The sequence below is a fragment of the Pseudonaja textilis genome, chromosome 3 (genome assembly GCF_049901715.1).
Source record: "Pseudonaja textilis isolate UNSWEBS1 chromosome 3, rPseTex1.2, whole genome shotgun sequence".
NCBI classification, from domain to species: domain Eukaryota; kingdom Metazoa; phylum Chordata; class Lepidosauria; order Squamata; family Elapidae; genus Pseudonaja; species Pseudonaja textilis.
The window spans coordinates 196,010,045-196,037,507 of record NC_141992.1 but is presented as its reverse complement, the minus strand read 5'-3'; the positions used below and the strand labels follow the sequence as shown (position 1 = coordinate 196,037,507).

At 40.7% G+C, this 27,463-nt stretch overlaps 1 long non-coding RNA gene across 1 annotated transcript; it reads right to left on the bottom strand.

The window, feature by feature from the left end:
* Nucleotides 1-14,583: 14,583 nt before the first annotated feature.
* Nucleotides 14,584-22,717, bottom strand: LOC148126486 (uncharacterized). The gene is made up of 3 exons (XR_015743326.1): nt 22,289-22,717; nt 18,596-19,136; nt 14,584-15,327 (listed from the first exon to the last, which is right to left on the bottom strand). It is a non-coding gene; the product is annotated as an uncharacterized LOC148126486 (long non-coding RNA).
* Nucleotides 22,718-27,463: the final 4,746 nt, after the last annotated feature.

Below are 27,463 nucleotides of genomic sequence, written 5' to 3'. Positions count from 1 at the left end.
CTCCACAAACCCCTCTCCCTTCTAGACCTTATGATATTACTTTCTTGGGTAATAAAACATCGGCAAGAAAACAACCGAGCTCAGAGAGCGCAAAGGACCTCATTATATGATGATGATTATTTATTTATTTTTGCTGATTCTCCCCCATAGATCCCAATTTATTTCAAAATGTTGCTTTTAGGCCAAGTCAAGGCCATCCACAGCCTTCATGGAGCTCTTTATAAATTGCGGGACAGCCTACATAGAAGCCCCAGTGCCTCATGTATTTCAAAGGCACGGTTGGTTAGATGCCATGTAGCATGTGATAAAATCCAAGAAAGGTATCAATTACTGGGACTGAATGGAATTTGGCACTGGGTGAATAGTCACTTCCTAAGCCCAGACCCAAAAAAAAGATATATCCAATTAATAAGTGAGAGCTACCTGGATTGAAAGGGATGTGGTGGCTCAGTGACTAAGACACTGAGCTTGTCAATCAGAAAGGTGGGGCAGTTCGGTGGTTTGAATCCCTAGCCTCACATAACGGAGTGAGCTCCTGTTACTTGTCCCAGCTTCTACCAACCTAGCAGTTCAAAAGCATGTAAAAATGCAAGTAGAAAAATAAGGACCACTTTGATGGGAAGGGAACAGTGTTCCGTGCACCTTCAGCGTTTAGTCATGCTGGCTACCTGACCACAGAGACATCTTCGGACAGCGCTGGTTGTTTGGCTTTGTAACAGAGATGAGCACCACCCGCTAGAGCCAGAAACAACTAGCATGTATGTGCAAGGGGAACCTTTATCTTTACCTTACCTGGATTGATGCTGTGTTAACACTGCAAGAACTATCCTGGACCAATATTCTGAGTTTCTGTGTGAGAGCTATCTGAGATTCAAACACCGTTTGCTACTATGCAAGCAATTTTCCCTTAAATCCAAATAAATAATGAGTGAGTGCTACCCTAAAGTGAGACTGAGTCAGAAGGGTAAAAAAGCTCAATGGCCTTTATAAAATTTTCAACGTTTGCAGAGTTTATTGCAGACACATCTCAAAGAGCTTCCTTAGCTGAGCCTTAAGATTCTTCAGCGATGGTAAACATTGAGAAGCGCTAATAATCCTTTTTAGGATTATTTTAATTGGGTTTAAAAGCACCAAAACTGTATGATAATTGCTGCCTCTGAATGGCACCTGTGCTTTCTATTTTTTAATATATGGATAAGCACCGTTACTAATATATAGATAAGCACCATTGCTAAAGAAAGAATTGATTGCTTCCTAGATTCAGGCTTACAACATTCATTTAGAGGACTGAAACTCTAACTTAAAAATAAGAAAGGTATCATCTACTTAATTTTAACAGCTCAAATAATATTTGCCCAACCTTGGAAAACTTTAGATAATGCAACATTTGAGATGTGGATTACTATGCCTTCTGTAACTGTCACATTGGGGGTGGGGAGGAACAGATACACAAAGCTAAAATAATAAAGTATCAGAAGCAGGGAACACAATTCCATCAAATCTGGGTGGGTTTTATAATACTCAGGACAGCCAACAAACCACTGGATCATTGAACAAATTAAACTTAAGAGCTCTCTTTCTTTCTCTCTCATAGCATAAATGACAAGTTTCAAATTTTCCTACTTCCGACACATTATGCAAAGATCCAGTCGTCAGGAGAAAGTTCTGATGTTGAGAAAAGTAGAAGGAAAAAGTAGAAGTAGAAGAATATAAATGCTTCCCTTCCCTACGATGAATGAATGAATGAATTCAATAATTCATTCATTAATTCTTTGTTGGCCAAGTGTGATTAGAAACATAAGGAATTTATCTTGGTGCATGTGCTTGCAGTGTACATAAAAAGAAAAGATACATTTGTCAAAAATCATAAGATACAACACTTGATGATAGTCATAGGGTACAAATAAGCAATCAAATCCTATTAGGAAACAGCCAATGTAGATTGTAAGGACAACAAACAACAAAGTTGGCGTCATACAGTCACAAGTGGCAGGAGATGGGTGAAAGGAATGATGAGAAGATTAATAGTAATAGTAATGCAGACTTAGTGTCATAGCTGAAGAAGCTTCTTGGATGAGAAGCAAAACGTCTTCAAAAGAAAAAAAAAACCAAGAAAGTCCAGTTACCTCCTGAAAAAAGCACCTTTTGGGACAACCGTGATCTGGATGACTGAGACTCTCTACAGACTTTTAGAAGGAAAGAGAAGGAGAGGAGAAGCAGCAAGATGGATGGATTCAGTTACCATGGTAATGACTGCAAAAACTCAGTTCCTGCAACCTCCTCACGAGAAGCAGCTGTCTGGAGTGCAAGCTGGCAATCCCATGATTTCTCCTTTTCCCAGAGAGACTTCTCCAGTCAGTATTTGTGGTGTAGCTCCTGATTTCCAGCATAAAAGCCATGGCGGTGCCGTGGTTAGAATGCAGTATTGCAGGCTACTTCTGCAGCCTGTCAACTGCCTGCAATGTGTTAATTCGAATCTCACCAGGGTCAGGGGTTGACTCAGCCTTCCCTCCTTCTGAGGTGGGTAAAATGAGGACCCAGATTGTTGAGAGGCAAGAGGCCGACTCTGTAAACTGCTTAGAGAGGGCTGTAAAAGAACTGTGAAGTGGTATATAAGTCTAAGGGTTATTGCTATTGCTATAACATTGCCTTTGCTCTTTCAAGGATGTCCAGTTCACCACAAATCCTCACTGGAAGTTCCCTGCCCTTCTCTTAAGCTTGCCACTATTTATGAAACCCACCATGAATCACCAAGATAACACAACAACAACATGACTGGCAGCTTTCAGGAAGAGACTGGACAGCTATTTGTGTGAAACGGTGTAGGGTCTCCTGCTCATGCAGAGGGTTGGACCAGATGACCTCCAAGGTCCCTTTCAGCTCCGCTATTCCATGAACATGCTTCAGAAACAGCATCAGTGTTGCCTTTTTCAGGTGGCTTACAAAAAACTGAGTGTAAATTCACGACATTTTGCTTGGATTTCCAAACATGATCCTGAACAGAAAGCACCACTTTTGGAGAAGGTCAGTCATATGAGGACCTAAGCCCATTTTGAAGATAACATTTTGAACAAGAATTTGAAAGAAGGATCATACCTAGGGAAGAATTACTTGGCAAGGGTTAAACACCGCTTCAGCCCAGTTGGCTTTCACTTATTAATGTGACATAGTTTTGGATTTAAGGGAAGACTGTGTCCACATCTGCAGTTTCTGTTTGTTAATGTTTCCTTCTGCATCCAGCTTTCCAGTAAAAAGATAACCTTGAAGAGCTTATGGCATGTTATCCCCTTCTTGAGATGCTCCAGAAATATGATTGAGAGAGAGAAAGAGAGAGGGAGAGAGAGAGGAAGAAGGAAAGGGGAGAGAGAGAGAGAGGAATAGATGGTAGATGATAGATAAGATAGATAGATGATAGAGAGACAAATAGAGAAATAGACAAAGAGATAGATAAAGATACCATGTAGTATTTATATATAAATTTACCTTTTAAATCTATTTATCACCTATCTACCTATCTACCCACCTTATCTATCTATCTATCTATCTATCTATCTATCTATCTATCTATCTATCTATCTATCTATCTATAAATTTAGAAATAATGTCCTCTTCTGCCTCTGTATGTTTGTATGTGTTTGTCCATCTGTACTCACGTTGTATGTGATGAGGTGTGATGAGTCCAGAAAGGAAGCAGTGCAGAGAGAGAGTTTAGATGTCCACCAACCGTATCACTAACCCTACCACTAATTACCCCATCCTGACCAGATCTACCCCCATCTGATTAATTTTCCTTGTGAATCGATGACCCTTCAGGGGACATCCATCGGTCCCCTGTTCCGCTGACCATTTCTCCTAAAAATCCCCGAGCATCTGCCAAAGGATCCCATTTCTAACTCCAAATTAAATTAGCCTCGCAATTTCCTTGATGGATCCTCCGGCGGTCTGTCCTCCCTCGGAAGGGCCTAATGGTGGCCCTGCAAGCAATTTGGGAGGAAGGGAGATAGCTCTGCATTAACAGTTTACGGTAATTGCTTTCTTTAAAAAGCTTGTAAATAAATATCAAGTGCCTCATTTCTCTCCGGGCTGAATGAATCTCCTGATGGGGGGGAACTCCAAATACGGAAAATAAACCTCCAAAATTAAAGCCTCATCAACTTCAACCCTCCTCCCCCACCCCTCCTCTCCATTAAGTCTTTCCTCAGATGGGAAATACTCCACACAGTCACCCAAGGAAATATTACACGTATATAAACAGCTAATGGTTGTTGAGCAAGCACAACAAGAACCAAATCCAGAGGCATTCAGTTTCCTTCACCGTCTTAAAACCCTTCAGGGTAACTTCAGAGACTCCCAGAGAGAATTCAAATGAGCCTTTTGCTCCTCTGAACTGTTTGCACTTTGAGAAGAACAACTTGTCTCGAGTCTCATGGAGCAGACAATTAGGACAAGAAAGAATCTCTCTGGAAATAAATTAGGAAGCTGCTAATGAAGGCTGCCCGGTTGGTGATGGGTGTGCAGAAATGCAACAAATGCTGGAGATGTAGGAAGTGTTTGAATTGCAACTATTTGTTGAGTGATCGTCTGAAGTTTCAGGGTGGGGACAGCAAGGTTCTCTGAGCTGGGTGGTTTTCTCACAGATGTCTCATGAGAATATCATCAGTGCTTGAAAGGAGTGGGGCTTGGGAGGAGGAGGAGGAGGAGGAGGAGGAGGAGGAGGAGGAGGAGGAGGAGGAGGAGGAGGAGGAGGAGGAGGAGGAGGAGGAGGAGGAGATCAATGACTTTGGAGTCCTTGTGCTCTTTGAGCTTGGCTATTTCCTGCAGATATTTCATTACCAAGCTAGGTGACATGATCAGTGATGCTCCTGGAGATGTTGAGTTCTAGTCCCACCTTAGCCATTAAAGCCAGCTGGGTGACTTTGGGCCAATCATCAGGAGATGGAGAGTTCTAGTCCCTAGCCTTAGTCATGAAAGCCAGCTGGGTGACTTTGGGCCAATCATCAGGAGATGGAGAGTTCTAGTCCCAACTTAGTCATGAAAGCCAATTGAGTGATTAAGGGCCAAACACCAGGAGACAGTTCTAGTCCCTCCTTAGGCACAAAAGCCAGCTGGATGGCATTGGGCCAATCAATAGGAAACAGTGAGTTCTAGTCCTGCCTTAAGCATGAAAGCTGACTGGGTAACTTTGGGCTAGTCACCAGATGATGCTGAGTTCTAGTTCCATCTTAGCCAGGAGGGCCTGCTGGGTGACTTTGGGTCATTCACTCTCTCTCAGCCCAGCCCATCTCAAAGGGTTGTTGTTATGAGGAAAGCAGGAAGAGGAAGTTCTGTTGAACATATTTGCTGCCTTGAGTTATTAATAAGAATAATGCAGGTGAGATATATATGAATGAATGAATGAATGAATGAATGAATGAATGAATGAATGAATGAATGAATGAATGAAATCTCTACAAGCAATCAACCAAGCTCAGAGAGCACCAAGGACCTCACAATTCAGCCCGGAGCTACCAAATTTCTCTTCTACTGTATTCGTTCCTCATTGATCATTGATCACTGTCAAGGATCTTGGAGTATTCATCTCTAATGATCTAAGTGCTAGAGCCCACTGTAACTACATAGCCAAAAAGGTGTTAAGAGTTGTTAACCTAATCCTACGAAGCTTTTTCTCTGGTAATATTGCACTAATAACTAGAGCATACAAAACATTTGCTAGACCAATACTCGAATACAGCTCATCAGTCACCCACATTACTTGTCTGATATTAACACAGTTGGGAAAGTCTAGAAATATTTCACAAGAAGAGTTCTCCTCTACTTGTTGCAGAATACCTTATGCCACCAGACTCGAAATTCAAGACCTAGAAAATCTAGAACTACGCCGCCTTCAGTCTGATCTAAGTATAATATATAAAATCATACATTGCAATGTCCTACCAGTCAATGAATATTTCAGCTTCAACCATAGCAATACAAGAGCAAACAATAGATACAAACTCAAGGTTAATCGCACCAAACTTGATTGCAAGAAATATGACTTCAGCAACAGAGTGGTCAATGTCTGGAATACTCTACCTGACTCGGTGGTTTCTTCCCCAAACCCCAAAAACTTTAACCTTAGACTGTCTACTATTGACCTCACCCCTTTCCTAAGAGGTCTGTACGGGACGTGCATAAGCGCACCAAAGTGCCTACCGTCCCTGTCCTATTGTTTCTTTTATATTTTATTTTATTTTTCTTATATGTATCCATGCATTCATAACTATGTTTTTACTTTTACCTATTATCTTGTAAGCAATTGACAAATAAAAATAAATAAATAAAATAAAATATCTGTAGGGCCAGCGGAGCTCGCTATATTTCTTCCACCCCCTATCTGTATTCAGCCTACTTTCCTCCAGCAGCTATTCATTCTTCACTCTTTTGTTCTTACGTGACCTGTTCTCATTGCATTCACATTTTTATATTTTTTTTCCCCTGCCCAGGCCATTCTCTCTTCCTTTAGTAGAGCAGGCAGCACAGTTCTTTCATTCCCTTAGAAAAATATTTGGCTTTCAAACTAGATCACATTCAGGCCATGACCTTTCTTTTGGCGTTTGCACACTTCATTTTCTCTGTCACGGCACTTAACAGAATAGCAGAGTTGGAAGGGACCTTGGAGGTCTTCTAGTCCAACCCCCTGCCTAGGCAGGAAGCCCTTACACCAATTCAGACAAATGGTTATCCAACATCTTTTTAAAAACTTCCAGGGTTGGAGCATTCACAACTTCTGGAGGCAAGTTGTTCCACAGATTAATTGTTCTAACTATCAGGAAACTTTCTCCTTAGTTCTAGGTTGTTTCTCTCCTTGATTAGTTTCCATCCATTTCTTCTTGTCCTGCTTTCAGGTGCTTTGGAGTATTGGAAGAATTATCCTTCTGGGTTCAGTTCCAAGTGGGGTAAAAGGCACTGGAAACATGGAGGCTGTTTGGAAAGATGGTTTAATGGTGGACAGAACCACATGCCTTGGAGCTCCAAAGAAGGAAGGGCCGAGATGTTGAGAGTGCCTGGGTTTTATACCCTCTGTTGGGATTTGAATTTGAACTTGTGTTCTGATTGGCTGTCAGACTCCCATGAGGGTTTGCAGTGGCAACTCTGTAGGCTGTTTTGAGTCCCAGGCTTGGTTGAGCCTTGCTGGATGATGATGTAATGAAAGGGCTTTGGGCAATTTCTATAATTCTACTTGGAGAACTTTGTTATGTATAATATTCTGGCCCAGGCCTTAATAATGGTCCACCCATTAACAAAGGTGGGGGTGAGCTTCTGCTTCTGAGTTTCTACTCTTTTGAGGGGAAATATTCTGCCTTTTTAAATATTTCCTATGATATTTCAATTTTCTAGGAGAGAGGTGGGTTTTAATGTCCAACAATAGAACAGCGTGACTCCCTTTCCTTTGAGGCAGTCACTCAAATACTGGAGTACCACTATCATGTCTCCCCAGTCCTTCTCTTCTTTAGACTAGACATATTCAATTCCTGCAACTGTTCTTTATATGTTCTAGTCTCCAGGCCTTTAATAATCTTACTTGCTCTTCTCTACACTTTTTTTCAAAGAGTCAACATCTTTTTTATATTGTGTCAAATCAGTCTCCACCAGAAAAATGTTGAGCCTTTTTGGAAGTCATGGAGGGGGCCTAGATGTTATCCCCTTTCATAATATTTCAGGCAAAATTCAGACACTTTTCCAGGCATGCTTAATAAACTCACCTCCCTGTCATGGTGTTGCTATTTTCCCCTTTCAATAGAAGAATGTTTGTCAATTTTGGTGACTTTAAGATGGATGGACTTCAACTCCCAGAATTCCCCAGCCACCGCTAATTCTCCTTATTGTTCAACATAGGCAAAGTCTTCACATCAATTTAAAGCAATTCCACACACTTCTTCATGAGCAAACCCCGTTTATATTTTAACCATTCTTCAAGCACACGACTATACTTGCAGTTTTACTATATCTCACAAGAGATATGATATCCTTTTCATCATTTTCCCCCTGAGGTAAAAGATGTCAGTTTCATTCCTTTAATATGTTTCCCTTCAAGATCTTAAAAAGAAAAAAAAATCTTCCCATGTCCTATCATTTCAGTTTAATCTTAAATATTGTACTACTTTCTTTCATTAGTTAGAACTGATGGTGTTACCTAGTTGGGTAATGAAACATCTACAAGAGAACCACCAAGCTCAGAGAGCACCAAGGACCCCATAGTCCTCCTCCTCCTCCTTCTTTCCACAAACACCACTCTCTTCTAGCACTGATGATGTTACCTAGTTGGGTAATGAAAAGTCCACGGGAAAACCACCAAGCTCAGAGAGCACCAATGACCCCACAGTCCTCCTCCTCCTCCTCTCCACAGATCTCACTCTCTTCTAGCACTGATGATGTTATCTAGTTGGGTAATGAAATGTCTGCAAGAAAACCACCAAGCTCAGAGAGCACCAAGCACCCCATTTCATTCATGTGCTTAAAACATCTGTACAAGCCATTTATCCGAATACCAAACTCTGGATGGCTTGCGACCAATGAGATCAATATATATCTTTATAAACACAAAAAGGCATTAAAAAATGTTCGTATTTAATTCACTTTTTGAGTTCCTTCTCTTCACCCAATTCTGCATTTTTCTGTCTCTTTTAATCTTCAGGGATTTGGGTTTTGTTTTGCTTTCCTATGCACCATCCTTCACTAGTATCCTTCTTCTACCTGTACACCTTATACAGGTAATCCTCCACTTACAGCCACAACCGAGCCCAGAATTCCTGTGGCTGAGCGAGAAATTTGGTGACTTTGTCCCCATTTTATGACCTCTCCTGTCACCGTTGTTAAGTGAGCCACTGCAGTGGTTAAATTAGTCACATGGTTGTTAAGTGAATCTGGCTTCCCTATGGACTTTGCTTGTCAGAAGGTCCCAAACTCTGGGACACTGCGACCATCGTAAATATGAGGCAGTTGCCAATCGGCTGAATTTTTGATCACCTGACCAGGGAGATGCTGCAATGTTTGTGTGAAAAACAGTCAGGAGTCACTATTTTCAGTGCCGTTTGTAATTTTTAATGGTCACTATACAAACCCTTATAATTCAAGGACTCCCTGTAAACATATTTTAGATACACATGAAAGGGCTTCCTATCAGCCTCCTTGTTTTTGCTATCCAGAGCTTCTTATCACTCTTAAATCCTTCACTAATTCTCTCCCTCTTTCATCCCGAACAATTAAATTTATCAAGCTTGTAGGTTCGTAGTTGTTCTGTGGAAGGGGAACTTCACCAGGGCAGGGGTGACATCCAAGTAGGAAAAATGCGAGGGGAACATCAGGCTAGCCATAAAAGCAAACTTGCATAGGAAAAGAGATTTGATAAAAGGTATTGAAAGAAGCCCCCTAGACAAAAAGCCAAGTAATTAAGAAAACTAGGGAAACAAAAAGAAATCCCTTACAAACAAAAGGCCATGCCAAATCAGCAAAACAAATAGAACAAAAGACACATAGCAGACAGGAGATTGCCACTAAACAGATATAAGAAATGAAACTAATAATCCAATCAAACCACCCCGCAGAGTTTACCCTCTGACGGAAATGGAGACAACCCCCCCTGACAGGATTTAAGCACTCACACACAAAAGGAGAACAGGTATAAAAATCAGGAGTTTATTACACAAAGCTGGCTAGCCCCAGGAACGCAGACTTCTTGCTATCTCTCGCCTTCCTGAAAATTAAAGAAACTTGCTTCCAAATAGCTGCCTGTCTGTGTCCTTACTCTGAAAGCACTCCCAGCAGGAAAAAAGAACCCTTGGAAGAAAGGCATTTGCAAGCCTTTCAACAGTTCCTTTGCTGTCAGGAATGTATGAATAGACATCTGTTTAAACTATGTATTTAACTGAGCTTTTCCTAGGCAATTACCCACCAGTCACTATTCCCATGCTTTCATCCCGTAAATCACTTTTCCTGTAAATTTTTATTTCATTCCTCCCTATTTTTACAGGTCCTGGTAGAATAATTTGTTTCCCCTTGGGCCACATGCATTCTGAATATGGCACATTTTCTGTCAAAACAATAACAATAATAATACCTGGCTCTTCTATTATCAATATTCACAGAGTGTAACAGGCAGCTATTACCAATCTATAGGTTTCCAAATTTTCTATATGCCCTCAAAACCATGAATGACACACGTTCACACCTACAGTACTGGTGCATGTCATAACCCTCTAATTCTTAATTAAAACTATATTATAACCCTGTTATGCTTAATTAAAACTGTGTCTTAATTGCCCAGCAGTTAATCAATTATACTCAGTTTCCGTTACGTCTTTTGCTTTTCTCTTAGTTTTCACAGGCTTTGCCATCTACTTTTCTCCTCTCGCTTTATTAATTTACTTTTATTAGATTAACCTGCCTTTATTATTTTTATAAATAACATATGAGGAACATATATCTTTCCTTCTCCTGTTTTCCCCACAATAATAATGCTGTGAGGTGCTAAGGGCTGAGAATCAGGCCCAAAGTCACCCAGTCAGCTTTCAGGCTTAATGCAGAACTAGAATTCACCATCTCCTAGTGATTGGCCCAAAGTCACCCAGTCAGCTTTTGTGCTGAGTACAGAACTAGAACTCACTGTCTCCTGATGATTGGCCCAAAATCACCCAACTGGATTTGTGCCTAAGGCAGTACTAGAACTCAGGGTCTCCTGGTTTGTAGCAGGATGTTTTAATCACCAGGAAACTGAATTCTAGTCCCCCCTTAGCCAGCAGGGTGACATCAAAACAACCTGTCTTTCATGGGGTAAACTCAACTAAAAATAATTATTTTGCATATTATCAGCTTTGTTTTCAAAGCCAAGCTATGTGGTTCAATGCTATTTAAAACAGTAATAAAAGATATTTCTTAGGTATCTGGGATCCCACCTCCAAGACAATGGTGATATCAGTGATGAGGTATGAGCAAAGATGAATGCAGCCTGGATGCATTGGCAGAAACTTATTGGTGTGTTATGTGACAGACAAATGCCAACCCATCCTAAATCTAAGATTTACAAGACAACTATCTGCCCTGTTGCACTGTATGGCCCTGAATCCTGGGCAGCAACAACAGGGACCGAAAGCTCTCTCCATGCCATAAAAATGCAGTTGGGTATCGGGCATCTTCCTTCTTGACCACATCACAAATCTCACCATTTGATAGCATTTTGGTGTGCACCAATTCTCAAGAAGACGAGAGAAGACCGATTCCACTGATATGGACACGTCCAAAGAGTAGCACTTTCTACCGTGGCCAAGACAGCCTACCAACTAGAAGTCAATGGCCGGTGACCTCGTGGGCATCCAAAATAGAGATGGCAAGACACCAACAACAAAGATATGCAAGCTGCCAGCCTGTACCCTGGAGACACAGCTGACCATGCAAAGTGGTGTTCAATGATCTGAAAAATGGACCCTGAGCCTGCAGGAATATACTAGGAAGAAGGAGGAGGAGGAGGAGGAGGAGGAGGAGGAGGAGGAGGAGGAGGAGGAGGAGGAGGAGGAGGAGGAGATCATGCTGCAATTTTTGTGCCTATTTTTTTCTTCAAAGTAATGAAACATTATCATATATCAAAAAGTAAATCATTTAGCATCAGAATGATTTTTCAGAGCATAGAGTAAGCTGAGCATCACCCACAATTTGAATTATAGAAGAGACAAATTGTCAAGAGTCATAAAATATACGTTTCTTTAATGGTCAACATAATACTTCTTGACCAAGTAAGGATCCTTTGATTATTTTGCTTAGTAGGACACTGGATTTTTGCCCCCTGATGGTGTCACTCTTTTGGAAAGAAAATGAACTCATATCTCCCTAGATCCAGAACAAAACTGTACTGTTGTGTGTGCATCAAAGATGCCTTTTCAAGATGTGTTGCTTCTCATCCAAGAAGCTTCTTCAGCTCTGTAAAATAATGTGATTCTCCAGAGCTGAAGAAGCTTCTTGGATGAGAAGTGAAATGTCTTCAAAGGAAAACCAAATAAAGTCCAGTTGCCTCTTGAAAAAACACTCTTGGGACAGCCACGATCCAGATGGTGGAGAATCTGCATAGACATTCTGCTATGTACCATTTCTTTGTTTTCCTCTCAATTATCCCCATTTAATTATATTATTGCTGTGGGGGTCACTGATGTTCTCTGAACTTGGACATTTTCTTGCAAACGTCTACAAGAACACAACCAAACAAACTCAGAGTCATGCACGCACAAGGACCCCATTGTTCAATCCTGAGCTACAAATATTCTCTCCTCTCTTGGTGCATTATTGCTCAGTTCCAAATGGTTTTGCAGCATAAATTGATACCACCACGATTGCCAATCTTATTTCTTCATCTTGTTTGCAATCAAATCCAGAAGTTGTGGGTGCTCTAATACGGGATGTCTATGGACAGTCCTCCAGGACATGGTTGTGCCAAATATGTTTTTTTGTAGAGGCAACTGGACTTTCTTTTTTTCAAGACATTTCACTTCTTGTCCAAAAAGCTTCTGACTTGAAGTCAGAACTGAAGAAGCTTCTTGGATAAGAAGTGAAATGTCTTCAAGAAAAAAAAAAAACAAAGAAAGTCCAGTTGGCTCTTGAAAAAGTACCTTTGGAATCTCTAACACTGGAGGTTTTCCCTAAGAGATTGGACAGCCCTTTGTCCAGAATGACATAGAATCTCCTGTTTGAGCTGGGGGTTGGACTAGAAGACCTCCAAGGTCCCTTCTGACTTTGTTTTTCTACATTCTGTAAATAGTTTAGCCACAGAACTGCTGTGCAGGCAGTGGAAAATGCTTCCTAATGATCACTAAAGCTAGAGATACACTCCACATCTGCCCCGCCATCAGGCCCCCACAAAATGACTCCAGAAGGAGAATCAATTTTCATAGAAGCAGCTTTAGGACATCCATCAACAAGGCCTGAGAAATTTAGGCCTTGCCAGCAGCAAAAATAGCAGGCCAAACTACCCTTTCTGGCTAGCATTCAGGGTGAGTAATGGGATAATGCAAGGTTAGGGTCATTATCTTATATCTGACAAGGGATGAAGGGGGGGAAATACAGCTCCTATCCAGACAGGCCAATATTTTCATTTCAAATGCACTTGGACTGCTGTGGCAGGTTCAGTATTTTATAGCAAATGGCATTGTTTCCAGAGCTTCTTTTATCGTGCTTGCTTTGGCACAGCGCTGAGAGCAAGAAATATGAATCAGTTACTTTCATTTGGTCCACCAAAGGCCAAGGAAGTAAATGTTAGCTGTGGGAATTGGACCCAGAAAGAATGCAACCTGCTGTGGAACTTCTACGGGGAACTTTTGAAGGCCAGTAAGGAGAAGAAAGGCGAATCTGAACAAGGAAGAAACTATATTTGGTTAGAAGGGGGAATATGGTACAGATTCTGCGATTACACCCATTCATTTAACAATACCAATAGTACTTAGAACTTATCTATCACTTTGCAGTGCTTTACAGCATTCTCTAAGTGGTTTACATACAGTCACCGTGTTGCCCCCAACAATCTGGGTCCTCATTTGCTGACCTTGGAAGGACGGGAGGCTGAGTCAACCTTGAGCTGGTCAGGATCGAACTCCTGGCAGTTGGTAGAGTTAGTCTGCAGTACTGTATTCTGGAAGGAAGGAAGGAAGGAAGGAAGGAAGGAAGGAAGGAAGGAAGGAAGGAAGGAAGGAAGGAAGGAAGGAAGGAAGGAAGGAAGGAAGGAAGGAAGGAGAGACAGAAGAAAAGAAAGAGAGAGAGAGAGAAAGAAAGAAGGAAGGAAGGAAATGAAAAGGAAGGGAGGGAGGAAGGAAGGAAGCAAGCAAGCAAGGAAGGAAGGAGTGGTGGTATGGTACCGGTTCGGCCTGGTTCTACCGAGCCGGTAGCGTCGGTGAGCAGCAGAGACCGAACTGGTTCCGCTGCTCTGCTGTTGGGCCCACCTGCCCACCCGGGCTTCCATACTCAGTTTTATCTTCTGCTTTTGAGGTGTAGCAACTTCCGAAGACAAATCTTTTCACTGATTACTTGTTCTCACAGTTAGGAAGTTTCTCCTTAATTCCAGGTTGCTTCTCTCCTTGGTTAGTTTCCATCCATTACTTCTTGTCTTGCCCTCAGATGATTTGGAGAATAAGTTGACCTCCCTCTTCTTTCTGGCTTCACCATCAGTTCTAAAGCTGGCTGTTCTACCTGTTCTCATTTGTTTGCTCTTTTTGATAAGTTAGTCTTATTTTTATTTTTTTTGCACACAGCTCTTTGACATTTAGCACAAGAGCTTGTAGAGCTCTAGTGTTTGATAACCTAACTTCCAATAATTGTCGATTTTAATGGCACATGCCATCTTTTACATCTCTACCTGTGACATTTTCCTTTGGTCTCTGCAATTCTCCCAGCTGTAAAGCTTTACTTTCTGTTTGGCATGGCTATAAGCCATCCAGAAAGTATCCATGATTGTTAGGGATACACCCTAGCAGAATCCGCACGGCAGTCAGGCAGGCAGGCAAAATATGTGAGATAAATGTTTTTGTAGCTTACACTCAGTAAAACAGATACACTGTGCCAGTTAAATAGTTTATTCCAGTAATAGTTTTAGCATAGTCAAAACAGTCCATATATCATTCACTAATTCAGTCCGTCCGGGGATTATTCAGTTGCAAAGTCCAGTGTCGAAAAAGTGAGGTCAGTAAACTTACAAATATCAGTCCAGTAATATATCTCCTCGCAGTGGAGATATGAAGAAGTCAAACCTCCTTTCTTCCTCCAGCAACTCAGCAGTAGGGAAAACACGCAGTTAGCAAACCATCAATCCATCAAACCAGCAATCGTCAGGAATCGTCAGGAATCGTCAGCAATCGAGCAAGTTCTCTTGCTCCCTCTTATGGTGGTTCAACACCGCACCCAAAATTACATGCTTTGCAGTTTAAAGTGACACACACTTAAACTTACAATCATAATTTATAAATATTATTTTACCCAAACCACATTAGGTAACCTTGTTATTCCTAACAATGATATCAATCACTCCGAGACATTTTCTCTTCAATTGATTTATTTAGAAACAGATCTGACATGTCAAAGGAAATTTCTCAAAGTGAAAACTTTTTGTGCGTTACACAGAATCCACCTTCTCTCCTCCCTTCTCTCCTCCCACTTCTACACTTCATAAACCATGAGAACCAATTAACTGCCACTGGAATTTCCTAATATGCCATACAGAATAACCTTGAACTTTTCAACTCCTCCAACTCTCTTAAAACAAATGTGGCAGCTGAATTTCAAAGCTGACAGGCATCCCCCCCTTGAAAACTCCTCCTCCTAAAAGAAAAGAAAAAAAAACAGATAGAGGGGTTAACACATTGTCCTTAACCCCCTGTCCCCTCCCCATGAGGATCCTTCGGTTTGTGTGGAAAATCCTCATGGAATTGGTTAACCAATTGATCAGCATGAACATCCCAACTCTTTACCCATCTAGCATCTGAGAGGGGGTATCCTTTCCATAAGACCAAATATTGCAATCGGCCATGGTGTAATCTAGAATCAAGAATTTTTTGAATCTCATAATGCGTTTCCCCCTGTACCATTAACAGTTTAGGGGGAGTGATTGGTGGTCGTCTTATCATTGATGTAGTAGCTGGTTTTAATAAACTACTATGGAATCCTGGATGAATTTTCCCCAATATTCAAGGAAGACATAATTGGATAGTGACTGGATTGATTATCTTTGAAATTGGGAATGGACCCAAGAATTTTGGACCCAGCTTCTTACTGGGCAGTTTCAACCTAAGATACTTGGTCAACAAATATACTTTGTCCCCTACTTTAAAAGGCGGTTGAAGGGATCTATGCTTATCCGCCTGTTTTTTATAATTTTTTGCAGCTTCGGTCAAAGGTTTTTTTTTTTTGTATCTTCCCATCCTTTCTTTAATGAGTTCATCCATTCTGTTAGGGACATAGATGAGGGAGGTTGTCTAGGTAACTCTGGCATTGGGACAAAATCCATTCCAGTGTTGATTTGGAATGGAGTCAATCCCACGCTGCTATGTACTGCATTATTGTAAGCAACCTCTGCAAAAGGAAATAACTCAGCCCAATTAGTGCCTCGGGCTCTAATTCTATGGTGCAATCAGTGGCTTGATGGGGAGGTAATGCTCTTCTTCACTGAATGCTTCAGCCAAGTCTTTGCTTTGGTTGGGTACCTGGGCGTTATCTGGGAGAAGGTGAGATGCCATGGATGCTGGCTCAGGCTCTGGGTTCAAGCTGACTGGCTTTGTAGTGGGTGGAAGAGGGGGCAATGGGCCCAGTCCAATGAAGATTTTTCTGAATCCATCCTCCCATTTGATGTTGGGGCCCATTTGTCTAACCAAGCAAGTCCCAGTATGATTGATTATGATATCTTGGGGGCCACTATGAAGCGTATGAGTTCTTGATGGGGCCCTAATTCTATCTTGATCAATTCAGTCATCTGAGTGGCTGGCGGGGCCCCAATTAAGGTTCCATCCACTTGCTCAAATCTGATTGGGCGTTTTAGTGGGTTAGTCTTTATGCCCAATTGTTCAACGATGGGGAGTCCGACAAGACATCTAGAACACCCAGTATCAATGACAGCTTCTAACTCCCTGGCTTCCCCTGTGTTTGGTACCACTAGCTTGACCTTAATTGTAAAAGGCATGATGGAATCACTCACCATTGGGTCATCTTTGCAGGTCAGGTTCTTGGGGACATGGTGTTAGTCCGGTTTCCTTTGGTCCCATCTGCACAGAGGGGGCTTTCCCACCCGTGTTTGGCAAAGCCCCCTTACCCAGAGGTCTTCCTTGATTCTTCCAACCTCTAACAGTTGTACTAGGCTTCAACTGCAGAGCTTGTGGTACAGGAGTGTCGCGTTGAGCGACCGGTCTGTTGTTTCACCTTTCTGGTTGATTGCTGAATTCCTCTCAGAAAATAACCCTCTCCAGGGTGAGATTTAAAGTAGCCCTCTCAAGGGCGAGACAGTGGGACCCTCGCAAGGGTGAGGCTAGGCAAGACTCACAAAAGAGTGATTGCCAAGCAAGCACAAGAAATAAAACACACAAAACACAAGAAATCTTCAAAATGAGGCAGCACTTTGAGCCTGGGGGAGATGGGATTCCCTGGCTGCCCTGGAACAGATGGAAAAATGTCCGGGCTCTCTGCTTCTTCTCCTGCTCCTTTCTTCTGCTTCTCCTCCCCAGGCTTTTTGCTGTCCTCTTTTATTGTGCTAATTCAAGGGAGGGGGTCAGAGAGGAAATTTACAGAAAGGTAAAGAGATACAATGTTAATCTTTTTTGACCAGTTTACGTGACATGAGTCACATACTCTATAGCTGCTATAGACAGGCATATCTTATTTGAATACACATTATTGTCTCGGGTTATTCTTTTATTTAACTTCCTTCTTGTCAGTGCTTTCCTGCTGAGCTGAATACGTGCTTTCCAGCAAGATTTCTTCTTGTGGAAAAATACAAGACAGAACCAATGTAAAATAGTCACACAGGAGCAGGGGCCAGACAGTCTGCTGCCCTATGACCAGCTTGTCCACATCAGTAACATTTCAGCACCCTGGTGGGTTGGGCATAAGCAGTTTCGGCTGGTCTGATTGGCAGTCTCCTCACCACAATTCTCTTAGTCGGGGCTGCCTGAAGGGGTTTCCTGTGCGGGTTGATGATGCAATCTAAGCTGAGCAATGCGACATACCATGATTGTAAGGTCTCTGGGATTCCTCTAATTTCACAGGCCTTCTTTACTTCTGGATCAATGGCTTTTTTAAAAATAAATTGGTAAAGTCATTCTTTCAGGCTGATCCATGAAGTGGCTTGCGACCCTTCTAAAGTCCCAATTCTGACAAGGGTTTCTTCCCTTGCCTCATTTCCATTAACTTCTCTTCATTCTCTGCTACCCTGTCTGAATCTTCAAATCTGAGTCTTAATAATTGATTAAATCTGTTTACATCATATAATTTGGGGGCTTGTTCATTGTGTAGTTGAGCCACCCAATCTGAAGCATCCCCTTCATTCATCCCATTTGTTATGGCCATAACCAAATTGCGCTCTGTGGCGTATTGATCTCCAAATTGTTCTATATGGGATCGAATTCAAGTGAGGAAGTAATTGAAATGTTCATGGCAGCCATCAAATGAAACCTTAAAGGTATTTGGTCCAACCTAGGTCGTGGTTGCAGAGATGGTACAGGCCAGGTCCCTGCAGGTTGTACTGGAATGAAAGGAACTGGCCTGGTGGCGTATGTAGGCTGGGTAGGCCCCCTGTATCCTGGCTGGGTGGTGCCTCTCTGGAATAGGGGTCCCTGTGGCCTCACTGCCGGTTGAGGCTGAATTTGTGGTTGCCAGGAGGAAGATGGGTGTGGTCTGGTTCCCTGGTTGGGTGGAGGGGAAGTGGCTTTTGTCTGCTGTCTGGGCAACCCCCCTTCAGACCAGGGCTGTGTTGGTGCTGGCTGCCATTGGCATTGAATCCACTCCTGGCCTGGATAAAATCCCCACCCTGGAGGGATATTGTCTGCAGGGGGCAAAATTCCTTCTGGAAGATGAGGGGATTGCCCGAGGGGCTGCAACATACCTCTGTCAGTTGATGCTTCTTTCTGGCTTCCACTAACTGGCATCTGTATAATCTCCTCGTGATATTTGGGTAAGTGAATATGGGTGGTCTCAAGCTTCCACCCATCCAAGCAGACTGTGAGACCAAACCTGTCACCTTTAAATTCTGGAACTGTTGATGTAACTCTGCCCTTGATAGACTTCCAGGAATAATCTGGGGGTTGTCTTCTTGAGAGAAATCTGACCCCAATTGTCTCTCTTCCCTTCAATTTGACGGAATAGCCATATGCCTGGGGCTAAAGAAAGATTTCTCTTCAGACAGCTGGGTTACATCTGGGTTATCATAACTTCTTGAGTTGAAACGCTTCGGTATAGCTCCCAAATCTCTTTCTCCTACTGCCATCCTAAAAGCATCCATCATCTTCTCCAAACAAGGGCTGGCAGGTTCAATTAATGCTCTGGAGGGAGGGCCCCCACACGCTCCCCCCTGCACATCTCCAACTTCAGCTGATTGTTGATCTCTCTCCATTTCTGGGAAAAGAACTTCAGGGTATCAGCCAATCCTTTCAAAAAATAAAAAGTCACTTTGGGAAATAAATGTCAGGCATCCAGAAAGTATCCATGATATCAATCACTCCGAGACATTTTCTCTCCAATTGATTTATTTAGAAACAGATCTGGCATGTCAAAGGCAATTTCCCAAAATGAATTTTTTTTTTTGCGCATTACACAGAATCCACCTTCTCTCCTCCCACTTCTACACTTTATAAATCACGAGAACCAATTAACTGCCACTGGAATTTCCTAATACGCCATCAGAATAACCTTGAACTTGTCAACTCCTCCAACTCTCTTTAAAAAAATGTGGCAGCTGAATTTCAAATGGATAGTGGCACCATCCATGTTAATTTGGGGTGCTGCTAATTGATAATTGCACACTGCACATTGCAGTGGTTACAAAGGCTGCTGTTCTACCGTGAATCAAGATTTTCCACGTATCTTCAGATCCGCCGATAAATATTTGAGCAGCCTGAGCTGGCTTTTCTCTCATCATTCTGTAACAACATCATTTGCGTTAATTAGATTTGAACTTCATTTAAGTCACAGATTCTTGCCATTTGCTTTAATTTGCTTAACTTATCTTAATTCCCCTGATCTGTTTAATTTATCAGTAGGTAAATGTAAGGGAAGCCAAGGCTTTCCAGGAAAAACACTGCTCCGAGCTCATAAATGTCATATTTATTTCCTTTCCTTCGCAATTAATGGTGAGATCACAGCTGACCATAATCAACATAGCAAAAATGATTAAATCAAGCTAGGTTCAAAATTCTGATCTGTTTCTTTTTTCCTATGCTAAGTATCCATGATGTATGAGCTTTAGCCATCATGTATTTATAGTTCCAAGAGCTTCATTTTTTAAGAGTTATAACGTAACTATTGCAAGGAGATCAGTATTATTACCCCCTATAATGCAGATGGAAGACCATGATTAAAATCTAGCATTGAGGCCGACATTCAAAAGCCTCGGGCATTCCTAGGAAACCTTCTGATATTTTTCCAACAGTTATATTGTGATATTCGATAAGCGATAAAGGAGGAAATAATATTAAGTGCCTAATATTAACCGGTTGTAAAATCAATCTATTCTATAAACGAGAAGACAACCGTATGTAGATTTTACTTCAGGTACATTCTAGAACGTTCTAGTATCCAACCCTGGCAACTTTAAGAAAGACTTCTGGCCTTCAATCCCCAGAGTTTCCCCAAATTCCCACAGATCTTAAAGTTCCCATTCTTCCTGTTCTAGAATGTTCTGGCTGGGGAATTCTGGGAATTGAAGTCCACCATTCTTAAAGTTTCCCCATTTTAAAAATCAAGGTCCTAGAATCTCAGTAGAGTACCAATCTGACTTCTATCTGTAAGGTCCCAGAAGTTTCCCCAAGCCACTGAGATGCTAAAGAGAGGCTTGCAAAAATAACAGCTTTTTTCATTCTTTGGCCAAAGCAAAAAGTCTGGGTGAATACTATGTCCAAAACATACAGACAAAATGCATGTAAGGAATAGCCACAGCCTGCGAAAAGGGCTCAGAGTATTATATATATATATATTATGCTGATAGAAACAAAGTTTATCCAATTAGAGACAAAGGTTCAAAGGTTATTCAATGTGGGCAATGTCTTGCCCGTTCCCTCTCCTTCCTTATCCATGGAGCGTTCTTTGTCCATGCTTTGTTATTTTACACAGTAGCCCTTGTCCTTGTGTGTTCGTGCGCCTAGGCAGCCCCCTTTATCTATGGCAGCCCCCCTTATCTATGGATGTTCCTGGGAACTATCTCCAAGGATGTGCCTAGCTCTGAAGCATATTGCAGAAATGAGAAACCAGATAGAAAAGGATACAATTCTCTTACAGAATGAATTCCTAACAAATGATTCCCAACCATAGCAAAATGGTACAAGCAACTTCTTTAACAGAAGCAAAGAGCAAAGGTTATATTGATTCATGTCAATATGTCCCTTCATACTAATCTTAATGATTCCAGGATTTCATATTATCCACCCTGCTTGGGAGCCATCAAAAATCTTCAACTTTCTTGTCTGTTTTCTGAAGCCCATTTAGCCAGAAATGTCAGAGACTACCTAAACTGGTGTCATGCCCCTGTCAGAATCTGATTCTGAGGGGGATGCTGAGCAGCTGACAGCGAGGGGGAGTATGGCTCCATTGGCTGTGGAAGAAACTGGGGAAGGGCAAAGTCCAGCTGGGCAGAGCAGGGGAGAGGTAGAGCAAGGGAGAGGGAGTTCAGAGGCCCACCCGCTCTTCATCCCAGGGCATGCAGGGAAGAATGGAGAAGGGAGCAAAGTGAGTTGCAGGACTTATGGGGGAGGAAAGGGCCCTGATTCCCTTCATTAGCTGCAGCTGGGAACACAGTGTATAAAAAAGGAAGGTGCACACAGCAAGCTGTTGGGAGCAAATGTGAATTATCTTGTATCTTCGTGGCTTATCTGTGTTCCTGGCATCTTCCCAACTGTGTGTGTGTATGGTTTTTATATATATATATAAAAATTTTATTAATTTTCAATAAACAAACATACGCAAACAAAATACAAAACATGAAAAATATAAAACTTCTTTTTGGAAAATGGCTTAGTCCCAGGTTACATCTTTTTATACAGACATAAATTCGAGTTCATGCTCACTTTATATACCATTTCATATCTTATTCACCATTCTACATTTTCTATATAGCTTCTCCCCTCTTTTCACTCTCTGAATTCTATTTTATTTATTTCATCTCAATTTAAATCATTATGCTTATATCTTTTGTCTGTTCTGTTTCAATTATCTATTATCTTTTCTCATTAACACAAAATTTCTCCTGTAATCACTGATTGAAGTATGATGCCTTTATATCTTTCCCCTAAGTTTAACACTTAAAATAATATATAATTTTCATTCTGATTCTGCTTAGTACATTCTAAAGCTACATACTAAATTTTAAGATAAGGAAAAATAATAAGTTTATAGTATAATTAAAACAATAATCCATAGCAAATTAAGCTCTATCATTAAATCTTAGACATTTTACACATTCCTTTTGGTATTTTATCCCATTTTATAATCATATAATGTTCCAGTTTTCCAACATTATTTCAAATATAGATACAACAATACAGTCTTATGTACTTTTGCAGAATCTCTTTTTTAATTATATTTTTACCCATTATCTCTGAAAAAATCCTGTTTCTTTACATCTTGTTTCAAACCTTTGTAACTTCTCTTCCCTTTTTCCCTTCCTTTCTTCTCCAATCTAGCCTTTTTACCCCCTTGCCTCTTGATCTCCACCCTCTTAATCTCCACCCTCTTCTGTATTCCTCTTTTCTGTTGCTTTCTGACATTGTATCAATTTTTCACCTTATTTTTCCCTTTTTGGGTTGTTTTTTTAAGCCTTAAATTCTCCATTCTCTTTCCCTTCTTTCCCTCTTCCCCAACTAGAGTTGCTTGTTCATTAAAGATGGCTGCTTCTTCATCCCAATCTTCTTGTTCTTGTAGTTTCTGGTAGGTAAAAATCACCATTTCTAAGAAATGGAAAACAGATCCAGAAGAGCCCTTCTCTTCTTGTTCCTCTTCTTTTAGCTTTTTAAATTCTATTTTCAGTTCATCAACAAATAATGACATTGTGGAAAAAATTTTTAAACAACCCAAATGTTTTTAGTCTTTCAAATAATAATTTCCAAAAGTCCCAAAGTCACCAAAGAATCCAAATATACACAGACTATTTCATTTAGCACTTTCTTCTTTTTATACTTTCTCTTCCTGGGGTTACAGTTCAGTTGCAAAGTTCCAATTAAAATGTATCCTTTAGAAGTCTTGTTACAATTTAACTCTAGTATTATAAGTTCCAAGCAGCCTCCTCCAGCAAAATTTTAATATAAATTCTTTTCCTCTCCCTTCCCACTTATAGCAAAGAAAATTTTCTTTTTCCAGTGTTCAGAAATCTTTATTGTCCCCTTGGCTTAATTTTCCAATTTAATTACCTGCTGTTGCCAAAACGGGTTTTTCCAGTTTCTTATTCATCGGCTATCACCATAAGGAAGGAGAGTGAGAAAAAACAAACTTTCCCTTTTACTTTCATCCACCACTTTTTCCAAGTCTTTGGGAGCGATGTATCTTTAATGAAGTTTAAATTCCAGGGTATTTAAATGTTACTTGTTATCCCAGTCAGCCAAAAACTTTCACTTCAGCTTCCTCCTGCACATTCTTATCTGAATGAAAGCTTCTTTGTGGCGGCCATTGCTGAACCACTGCTCCACTGCTTTAGGAAAAGGGAGTTAAGCCAGCTGAGGAGGAGGGTTGTGATTCTCCCCAGACCCCTGGTGGATCTCCCCTGTCTTCAGTTACCTCTACAGGGTAACTATAACCCTCAAATCCGGCTGGATCGGGGGTACTCCAGCAGCGAGCGCAGCAGAAACTGTGCACGATCACGGATTCCTGCCGCCGCTGAAGCCTTGCAAACCGGAAGTCCAACTGTGTGTGTTTTGCTGGCCTTTCAAGTCTGCAATTCCTTCTCCTGCCCTGTCAAGTTAATTACTTCAGCTTGTTTGTTTGGATTTTAAGTTACAGTTTGTATGTACCTTGTTTTGGACTGAACTTTTTACAGTTAAAGGCTGTTCCTGGGAGAGTTTTTCTCCAGCCAAAGGTAAACTGGACATTGGGGGCAAAGTTTGAGATAAGGGACTCTTATTGCTTATTTGACTGTGTTGCCTTTGTGCCATGCCCTGAGTCATCACAACTGGGTTCCTTGGACTAGGTTTGGATAAGAATTAATTCATCATCAATTTAGCTTTTCAAAATGGTGTAACCTCTCTCTCTGATATCCGGTGGTTAACAATCTATGGGGTAGCACTGATTATTTTACCTAGTTTGGTCATGAAACATCTGCAAGAATGCAACCAAGCTCAGAGACCACCCAAAACTCCTGAAATGACTCCTATAGAAGATCTTCCATAATTTGTCAACATGACCACCATCATCTCAGACACATTTCATTGAATAGTTAACACTGAATTTTGAGCTACTTTTTCAACACATTTTATGATCTAGGTGCAACACCTATCATGAAAATGCTTTAAAAAAAGTGTATTCCAAGAAAGCAATTTGGTTCCTCAACCTTCTCAAGAACATTTAAAACACCAAATCAACATAGAAAAGCAAGTGAAATTTGGCCTTTTGCTCCTGGGGTTGAATTCTATAGAAGTGACTCATCCTTTGTGCAAACAGCATGTTTAGAAGATTATCCTATCTTGCTTCAAAGACTTGTTCATAGAGCAGAAAGGGAGCCAATGGCCCACTTAATACATCAAGAAAATGTTTATGATATGTAAATCTTTTAGACAGCAGTCAAGAAAGGCAGTTTCTGCTTGGGTTAATGTGTTTGGAATTGGGTCAGTTACCAGAAAACCATTAGTTGCATCATCAACAGTATTTCAGGATTAATATGGAGGAGTTAAAAGGTGAGTAGATGAAGGGGGGTGGGGAATGCAGAATGGACTAGCCATTTTTCATTATGGTAATATTAACAGCCTTAAAATTCCTGGGTGGCTCGGTTTTTATCAATCGAGTTTTATTTTATTTCTCTTCCATACGTAGCTATTTGCAAATCATCCTTATTTTGCAGCTACAGCTTTCCTAATGTAGGAAGCCTGTCTCACCCCAGAAGTATAGAATAGTTTGGGAAATATTTAAAAACAAAGGCAGGATAGAATATTTCCTCTAAAGGAGAAATAAAACATCTTAAGGGAGGCAGAAACCACTCCCAGTCTCCCTGCCCCCCTGCAGAAACTGAGGAAGCCAGCTTTTAGAAATACAGATTTGGTAATCCACTCAGAAAGACTGGGTCAGTCAGAAACTCCAGATAAGCAACAAGCCAAAGATGGACAAGATTAGCTCAGACAAATATCTAGGATTTGCATTTTATCTTTTGCTTATAGAGCCAGCCATGACCCCATAGGAATCAGATAACAGCCAATAGAATATTAAAAGGCATGTTCCTGCACAGGAACAGGAAGCTCAAATACAAAGCCCAAAGAAGGTATAAAAACCCACCCACTCTCAACTCCATTTTGTTCAGCTAACCCAGAACTGTCTTTGTGGTTCTGTTCAGTAAACCATATTTCCAATCAGCCTCTGTGTTGTTTCCACTGCCTTTCTCCCAGATTGGAATCGAACCAAATGGATTTTCCTTCCAAAAGTTTGTAAAGGTTTACCTCCAAGTTTGGTGCAACCTTTCTAATGTTTCACTTTCCTGCAATTAATGCAACCCAGAAATTGGCAAATAAGTTGAGAAATCAATTTGATTTCAGTTGGTACAGTCATGTCAGGGGAAGCAAAGACATGAATTTGGGTAAGAAGGAACTGGTTGTCTGAATCAGAAAAAGAGTGAAAAGGATCATGGGAAGAGACACAATAACATAGTTGGAAGACACCTTGGAGATCCCTGCTGAAGTGGGAGATCTTATACCACTTCAGACAAATGGCTGTCCAATCTCTTCTTAAAATCCTCCTGTGTTGGACTTCCGGTTTGAAGGGCTTCGGCAACAGACAGAAATCCGTGATCGTGCGCGGTTTCTGTCTGGGCTCGCTGCTGGAGCGCCCTAAGCCAGCTGGTTTCGGGGCTAAGCCACCCCGTAGAGGTGGTGAAGAGGGGGGAGACCACCAACAGCCGCATCTCTCCTCCTCAGCTGGCCATTACTCCCTTTCCTGAAGGCGGTAGTAGTGGTGGTCAGAAATGGCCACCAAAAAGAACTTGACCAGAAAAGAATGTGCAGGAGGAAGATAAAAAGTGAAAGTTTTGGCTGACCAGGTTAAATTGTAAAAGCAACAACCAAGGTACCCTGGAATTTAAACTTACAAAAAATAACATTGCTCCCAAAGAAGAGTCGGAAGCAGCAAAGAAAAGTGAAAAGGGAAAGGTTTGGCTTTTTTTTTCTTCTCTCTCCTTCCCTATACTGACAACTAAGAGACTTAAATAAGAAATCAGAAAAATCTGCTTTGACATCAATAGGCAATTAAGCTGAAAATAAAGCAAAATGCCAAAGGGATAATAAAGATTTCTGGACATTAAAAACTTTCTTTTTCATAAGGAGGAAGGGAGAGAAAAAGAATAAGGGCAGGATCTGGAAGAGGGAAGAGACTGCCTGGAATTAAAAAGAATCTAAAGTAAAACTTCAACAAGACTTCTAAAAGATACATTTTAACTGAAACTTTGCAACTAAATAGTAACCCCTGGAAGAGAAAGTGAAAAAAAAAGAGCAAAAAAGAAACAGCTTGCGTGTATTTGGATTATTTAGTGATTTTTGGATTTTTGGTTATTATATTTGAATGAATAAAATCAATCGGGTGGTTGTTTAAAAATTTATGCAATGGCACCACTTCTGGATGAATTGAAAATGGAACTTAAAAAGTACAAAGAAGATGCACAAGAAGGGAAGGGTTCTTTTGGCTTCGTTTTTCAATTCTTAGAAATGGAGATTTGGAACTATGAGAAACAACAAGAAAAGACTGCAAAACAAGAAGACTGGGACAAAGAAGAAGCCATCTTTAATAAACAAGTAATTCTATGTGGGGAAGAAAAAGGAAAGGGGAGAAAGAGAATGGAGAATTTAAGACTTAAAAAAAACAACCAAAGAAAAGAAAAATAATTAAAAAAATAAGTATAATACTGGAAAGCAACAGAAAAGGGGAATACAGAAGAGAGAAATAGAGGTAAAGAGACAAGGGGGTAAAAAGAGGAGAGAGAAGAAGAGAGGGAAGAAGGAAAGGAAAAGAAGTTACAAAGGACCGGGGCAAGATATAGAGAAAGGACCTATTTAGAGATAATGGGTGAAAATCTAACTGAAAAAGGGATTCTGTAAAGGTACATAAGATTGTATTGTTATATTAGTAATAGAAATAACTTTAGAAAATTGGAAACAACGTATGATGAAAATGAGGGATAAAATAGTTAGTGTAATTTAGTGAAATGTTTGTGAATAAAATAAGTGAAATAAAATAAATGAGAAAATAGAATTAGGAAGGAACGGGAACATTTTAATTAGTCAATGTTTTATAAAATATAAGTGGGGGGGAATTAACTATGGAAAGTTTATAATTGTTCCCGTAGAAGTATGATATTTAATTGAAAAGTAATGTTAAAGATGTTAAGACTTTAATGAATATTAATATTAATGATAGAATTGAATTGGAATGGAATGTTGTTTTAATTATATTATACATTTATATTTTTTTCTTTTTTTAAGAATACAGTGTGTATTTTAAGAATGTACCAGGCAGAATCTGAATGGAAGTTATGTATTATATTGAATGTTACAACTTTAGGGAAAAGATATAAAGGTGT